The sequence below is a fragment of the Schistocerca piceifrons genome, chromosome 4 (genome assembly GCF_021461385.2).
Source record: "Schistocerca piceifrons isolate TAMUIC-IGC-003096 chromosome 4, iqSchPice1.1, whole genome shotgun sequence".
Lineage (NCBI taxonomy): Eukaryota > Metazoa > Arthropoda > Insecta > Orthoptera > Acrididae > Schistocerca > Schistocerca piceifrons.
The window spans coordinates 643,235,962-643,243,712 of NC_060141.1; the positions used below are offsets into that span (position 1 = coordinate 643,235,962).

A 7,751-nucleotide genomic window follows, 5' to 3' on the forward strand; every position below is an offset into this window, starting at 1 on the left:
ATGAAGATGGTATCTGTTATTTCGGACATGTCCGAAAGAACAGATACCATCTTCATATAGTTAAGGCTAACCGGCCATTGACCTTCTCTTCTGCGCTGGATGCACACGCATTGCCCGACTTCTTATGGGACTCGGTAAGATTGTCTGCCGCGATTAATGAGTATAATGGGCAGGGGCAGTACGAATGTAGTGGGTAGACATTAAGCTGGGAATGTGGGTCTCACTGGGAGTGTGCAAGAGATAAATCCCTGCAGGCGCACTATCCTCTGTGCCCTCGGTAGCTCACGTTGATAGAGCGTCTGCCATGTAAGCAGGAGATCCCGGGTTCGAGTCCCGGCCGGGGCACACATTTTCAACTGTCCCCGTTGCTGTATATCAACGCCTGTCAACAGCTTAGGGTCTTGATTTAATTATCATTTCATTTACAAAACTGACACGCTATGATTACTACAGCATGTAATGCGTGACGTTATCTCACAAAACTAAACTGCTTTTGTGGCACATGATTTTGACATCGAAGCAGGTGGCATACTTCTTTCACCTTCATTGAGTAAGTCAACAGTGAGCGATGTGGTAGTCTCTATCTCTCTTTCCATCCTTGTCATCCGTGGCGTGCTCATATAGCCATCTCAGCAGTAGAATGTCGTTTATAACAATACGAACGTAGCGGTAACACAACAACCAGTCCCCGAGTGGAGAAAACATCTAACCCGGCCGGGAATCGAACCCGGACCCGTTCAGTTAGCTATCCGCCGCTCTGACGGCGCAGCTAACGAGGCGGACGTATGGTAGATTTCCGCATACCGTATGATATAATCCGCCGCAAGACCTATAGAAAAAATACCAATTCAGGTTACACTTTTAATCTGACCCAGACCTCCTAAAGACCTGGATCATGGTATTTAATCTAGAACTGCTATCGAAAAGTGGAAAACTAGCGTACTTCTACTTGGAGAAAATAATAATGCTTTTATGTCTGTAGTTATGTGTTACGCTCTTGTGATCTCCTAGTGACTATTAGTGTAAGTAAAAAGAGAAAATAAATGTCTCTAAGGTTGCAAAATTTATTTGAGGTGTCACAGCTACGTGGGATTCCTGTAAGTCACATAACCTGCAAGCCTCAGTAGCCCAGTGATAATAACGAACAGCAGAAGGAATAGTTTCTCACCAAACATATAGCGAAAGTACGTAAAGATACTGTATTATTGTGCCTGACGTGTGAAAGCTTGGGACACTGTTTCAAATTGCAAGGACACTACTGTAGCCACATGTCATTGGTACGTCAGAAGACAGTCTAGGAAACCAGGGCACACGTGCATTGCATCTGTAACGGTGCGCTAATGAATCCTAATTCACTCCGTCGTTGCGGCAATCCTTCTTATACTGTAGGCCCTCAGCGTCCATCTGATTAGTTCCGGAATCGTTAGGTTGAACACGGTGTTTCCACAGATGCTACATGTAGCTGTGACGTCAGGTTCTAAAATATCACGTTGTTTCTGAGGTTGGAATTGACATACAATTTAAAGTCAAGCGTGAAACGTGTCAAAGCTTTTTGACTATTGTTCGTACGAATGGTTAATAAATCTGTTCCTTACTACTTAGGCTCTCAGCACTATGGGACTTAACTTCTGAGGTCATCAATCCCCTAGAACTTAGAACAACTTAAACCTAACTAACCTAAGGACATCACACATCCATGCCCGAGGCAGGATTCGAACCTGCGACCGTAGCGGTCACGCGGTTCCAGACTGTAGCGCCTAGAACCGCTCGGCCACCCCGGCCGGCTACTACTTAGGAACTATGATTTATTGTATCGTAGTACAGATCAAAGCTTAAATCGTGAGAAAGATATTCATTAATCGATTCAAAATCGACTTTCAAAAGATGAACAAGATAATCCCTACTAAATTTCATTCGTATTTTATTTTTCACGTACCTATCGGCGGTTCCATATGTATTTGTGATTGTCACAAGGTTCTTCTTCTTCGAGTCTTGTTCTTATGCAACTGCCACACAGCTAAATTCCTAAATTGTTGTGATATTTAATTATCTGCGATAATTTCGATTATTGCGTCAATCTACCTATTTTTATGTTTCACGAATATAAAGAAATGGAAGACTTTGACGGAAAAAGAATTAGATCGGAAAGATACTGTACATGCAGAACACATCCTTTTAAAAATTTAAATAAATGAATTGCAAATATGACGTTTATGTTGCAGTATATTTTTAGAAACGTAAATTTCTGATGATTATTATTTACAAATACATTCAGCCATAACTAGATGTACCGGTTGTTTAATAAATTTTTTGGCACTCGTAAATACGAAACAGAACTTTTAAAATGTAACTTGTTTCTTTAGAATAACATTTCTACAGTGTACTGCACTGATGTGTAAAACTTAAGGGCCCAAGCAACTTGATGTATCACTATGTGATCAAAACTATCCGAACACCTGGCTGATAATGAGTTACACGTTCGTGGCGCCCTCCATCGGTAATGCTGGAATTAAGTATGGTGTTGGCCACCGTTAGCCCTGATGACAGCTTCCACTCTCGCAGGCATACGTACAGTCAGGTACTGGAAGGTTTCTTGGGGAAAGACAGCCCATTCTTCACGGAGTGCTACACTGAAGAGAGGTATCGATGTCGGTCGGTGAGGCCTCGCACGAAGTCGGCGTTCCAAAACATCCCAAAGGTGTTCTGTAGGATTCAAAAAAATGGTTCAAATGGCTCTGAGCACTATGGGACTTAACAGCTGTGGTCATCAGTCCCCTAGAACTTAGAACTTCTTAAACCTAACTAACCTAAGGACATCACACACATCCATGCCCGAGGCAGGATTCGAACCTGCGACCGTAGCAGTCGCACGGTTCCGGACTGCGCGCCTAGAACCGCGAGACCACCGCGGCCGGCTGTAGGATTCAGGTCAGGGCTCTGTGCAGGACAGTCCATTACTGTGATGTTATTGTCGAGTAAAAACTCCGCCACAGGCAGTGTATTATCAGCAGGTGCTCGATCGTGTTGAAAGATGCAAACACTATCCCTGAATTGCTCTTCAACAGTGCGAAGCAAGGAGGTCCTTAAAACATCAATGTAGGCCTGTGTTGTGATAGTGTCACGCAAAACAACATGGGATGCAAGCCCCCTCCATGAAAAACTCGACCACACCATTACACAACCGCCTCCGAATTTTACTGTTGGCACTACACGCACTGGCAGACGGCATTCACCGGGCATTTCCCATACCCAGACCCGGCCATCGGATCGCCACATTGTGTACCGTGATTCATCACTCCACACAACGTTTTTCCACTGTTCAATCGTCCAATGTTTACGCTTCTTACACCAAGCGAGGCGTCGTTTGGCATTTACCGGCGTGATGTGTGGCTTACGAGCAGCCGCGCGACAATGAAATCAAAATTTTCTCACCTCCCGCCTTACTGTCATAGTACTTGCAGTGGATCCTGATGCTGTTTGGAATTCCTGTGTGATGGTCTGGATAGATGTCTGCCTATTACACATTACGACCCTCTTCAACTGTCGACGATCTCTGTCAGTCAACAGACGAGAGAGGCCTGTACGCTTTTGTGCTGTACGTGTCTCTTCACGTTTCCACTTTACTATCACATCGGAAACAGTGGCCGTAGGGATGTTTAGGAGTGTGGAAATCTCGCGTATAGACGTATGACGCAAATGACATCCAATCAGCTGTCTAATGAATACTGCGATCGCTGATATGGCGTACCTGGCAGTAGGTGACAGTACAATGCACCTAATATGAAAAACCTATGTTTTTCGGGGTGTCCGGATACTTTTGATCACATAGTGTAGCTCGATGCAACTTGGACCCTTCATAGAAAGAACTGCTACAGTATAGTACAGATGGTAACAGAAAGACATGCGCCATGAGACAAACAGAAATGACACTTTTATTAAAAAATAGTAGTTACACTGAGGGCACTGCAGATTATGATGGTCCCTTCGACATGACAGAGGACTGGACATTGTTCTTAATGGGATGGCAATGCGTGCTGTGCAACGAGCTCCCACGTTGGCAAAAAGTTAGTAGTGAGTTCTTGTGATAGGGCATCCCTTCTTGCACCAGCGCGGTTGACAACTGTTGGGCGGCCCTTGGGGCATATGGACGTCCAACGATACGCCACCCCAACGCATCTCAAACATGCTCGATGGGTATTACGTCGGGCGAACAGGCAGCCCAGCCCATTCGCCGAATATCTTCTCACCTGCACTATTCGATACGGTCGCACATTGTCATCCATAGAATGAAGTTATTGCCGAATTAACCCCTAAAAGAACGCACGTGGGGATAGAGTACCGTGTTACAATAACATTCTCAGGTGTCTGTTCGATGTTCAAAGATTTGGAGCTCAGTACGACTATGCAACATTATGCCTCCCAATACCATAACAGTTGGCCCATCAAAAAGATCAAGTTCGACAATGCTGGGCGTAATATCATACGGCGAGAGGTGGGAACACGTAATGCATTCAGAAACATCCTCAACTATGATCGGTTTGGCAGACCGGGTCTTACTGTGTGGAGAGGCATACTGTTGCATTGTCCTACAGAGCTCCAAATCTTTGAACATAGTACGATGTATTATTTATTTCAAGTGGCTTGTCATCTGCAACCAAACGATGCCGATACACAAGTGGTCCTGAAAAATCATGCACACCAAGCGTAAAGGTATTAACAAAAAGAAACAAATTATAGTTTGAACTAAATACCCAGATAATTTTGTAATGATTTAGTAAAAAAGTTCACATTACAGATTAAATAAAACGGAAACCCACTGATGATGGCACAGTGGTGCTAAAACATGTTTGGGAACTTGGAAAAAAATGGTGTTTTGACTAACATGGCACCTCACATCCTACAATTTTAACTGTAAACATGGTAAACACAAGGATCTGCAAATCCAAATGATGAATATTATAACAAATAATTACGACATACTTTAGTCGGTCAGATACATGGATGATATACTTTGTTTAATTGACAAAGCATTTGCAAAAATTGACATTTTACATGCAGATGTAAAGACAATGCAGATAAAGGTAACATTCACAATGGAGAAAGATCATAGGTATCAAATAAACTTCACAGAGATAGCCATTAAAGAAAAAAACAATCAGAATAGCTCTGAAATTCCAACTGACACAGTCATACCTCAGACTTTAATCCACCACACTCACAGAAACAACCACCACTCAGATACATGCCTCACAGACTCAACGTAGTACCGCACAGCACAGAAAACTACCAGAAAGAATCAGACATCATCAGACCAACAGCAACAAACAATGGGTCAATATTGATATACTCACAAAATCAAACAAAAAAATTAAGCAACCGATAACAACAGACATAGTCAATAAACACAATACAATCAGTCACGAACAACAGCACACAAACCAGCACACATAAAGACAACAACAATGATGCACGAATACATGAAAACAAGAGAGAATATTCAAGAAGTTACCTAATGACGTACAAGCACAAACTCACAAATAAAATTACAAACATTTTCTAAAGCCCAGGTATACTGTAAACTCAGCTTTTATAACAGATAATACGGTCCAAAAGTACATCTCAAAAGCAACAAAAGACACAGACATCTGGCAGAAATCATAAATCTACCACCTATTATGCAACACATGTGGTAGAAGGTATGTTGAACAAATCAGCAGAGCACTCGATACCCAATGCAAAGACACTAGAACATGAAAATATGGGAGAAGCCTCTGAGTCCATGCAGAACATATAAGAGAACTGAATCACAAGAGAGGAAGACATGAAAATAGAATTAGTAATGAAATACCCCTCCTAACCTTACAAGAAAATTATCACATACACAAAAAAAGGTGGAAAAGAAGCTTCTAACAAATGACCAAGTGAATATAACTAACCACTCACTGTTTACACTGATTGATCATGTAACAGTCAGGAATCCCAGAAGGTGCTCACAAACGCCGTTCCTCTCCTAAGTGTATAGAAAAAATAATAAAATTAAAAAAATAATAAAATAATAAATAAATTTAGAAAAAATAGTACTCGCCTTTTATAATTGAATTTTATTTTGTTCCTTTACTAAACTTCTTTTCTTAAGTTGTTTAGGTATTTTCAGTAGTTTTTATCTTTTCTGTTTCATACATGTTGCTACAATGAATTTAGTGGCAACATAGGCATTGGAATTAAAAAAACTTCTTCTACTGGGCTTCAGTAACCACATACGAAGTAATGCAATACCAGAAAAATTAATATCAAAACGAGTGCGTCATAAAAACCATAATCATAATTTTAAAATTACCATTAAAACCTTAACTGGCTTTCATTTACTTAAATTATCAAATCAATTGTTTAAGTTCTTCCGTAACTGAACAATCAGGAGCTATCTTCAATTAACGGTCGAATTATAGCACACTTAAAACATACATAACAAAAAATGCATAGACCACCAGAGCTCGAGCTCCATCTCGATATATTCGGAAAGGAAAAACAAAAAGAAACTTGCTTGACTTCAGACATGGAACAATTCTGGGTGGCACATTCAGGCAATTCACTATCTAAACAATAAAACAGAAGAGTTTCACTTGCGGCTTCCGGCATGTGGGACACACAGCACAATTTTTACCCTTTAAAAAGAAAATACAACACACGTATCGCTGGCTGTTAGCACGCATCGTACATTGTACTATGTTCGATACTTCTCAGACCACAGAAGAGGTTACGTTTTGTTCTTTGATACTAATTTACGATTGAATTATCCGACATCAGTTAACAGAACAGTTTCAAGTAAAAAAAATTAACCTTTTTACGCAGCACGTTTATGCAGGAATTTGAAGCCCGCTCTTCCAGAGTGCGAGTTCAGTTTCACCACTTTGCTCTCTGACCTAGAATCGAAATTTTCCCAGCCTGTGGGGAATTCTGAAACACTCTCCAGAAATAAATCTTCACTTCTGATAAATTACTGTCCTACTTGACACCGCAGCAAATACTAATTGCAGGCTGAACCTGTTCAAAGGGCACAAGTGGCGTCCTAATTCTGCATCTTATTCTTCCAGTCAAGGATAAATAGAAGACTTTTCACGCTAGTCAACGACAGAAAGACAAAGAGATACCATCAGAGCTCAAAAGCTGCAGCAAGTGTTCGTAAGGCAAGGGGAAAGTCCTGAAATTCATCTTTACGGTCTGAGCTCGCGAAAATCTCATTTCTGAAGAGGAACTCCGCCCTAAACCCTCCTTTGACTCTTTCGCGGTAGGGAGGGATCGCTTACGACCCTCTGTGCGGCCTTATTAAGATCATTACTGCTGTACGAGGACTTTCCAGCGCCCTCTAATTAACAAGCTCCTCTCCAAACAGCAAGCGTTGTTCTCCACACGAGGGAGAGCGGCGCCCATGCATTGTGCCTTCGTGAGCCCCCTACAGACTGTCAAAGGGATTAGAGCTGCTAGAAAGTGAGAGTCTCGTCCCCAATGTCTTTGGCTTACCTGCAAAGGCTAACGTCCTTCCCAGGGCGCTGTACGAGCCTTCAACGTTTTTAACCAAAAGCTGTAAATATAACTGTATTAGATCTTACAGCAGACGTCAACAGCAAACTATGCCAAGTCGACAACATCTTTCATACAATTAGTGCATTGTACTCCTTCTTTTGTGTGAAAAAGGGAAATTTCATTCCACATAGTCATGCGAAATAATTCACTGCAGCAGTTTTTATACCAGT

At 41.7% G+C, this 7,751-nt stretch overlaps 1 non-coding gene across 1 annotated transcript; it reads left to right on the forward strand.

The window, feature by feature from the left end:
• The first annotated feature begins 270 nt into the window (after window positions 1-270).
• Trnat-ugu lies at window positions 271-345 on the forward strand. Its single transcript has one exon. It is a non-coding gene; the product is annotated as a tRNA-Thr (tRNA).
• The last annotated feature ends 7,406 nt before the right edge of the window (window positions 346-7,751 follow it).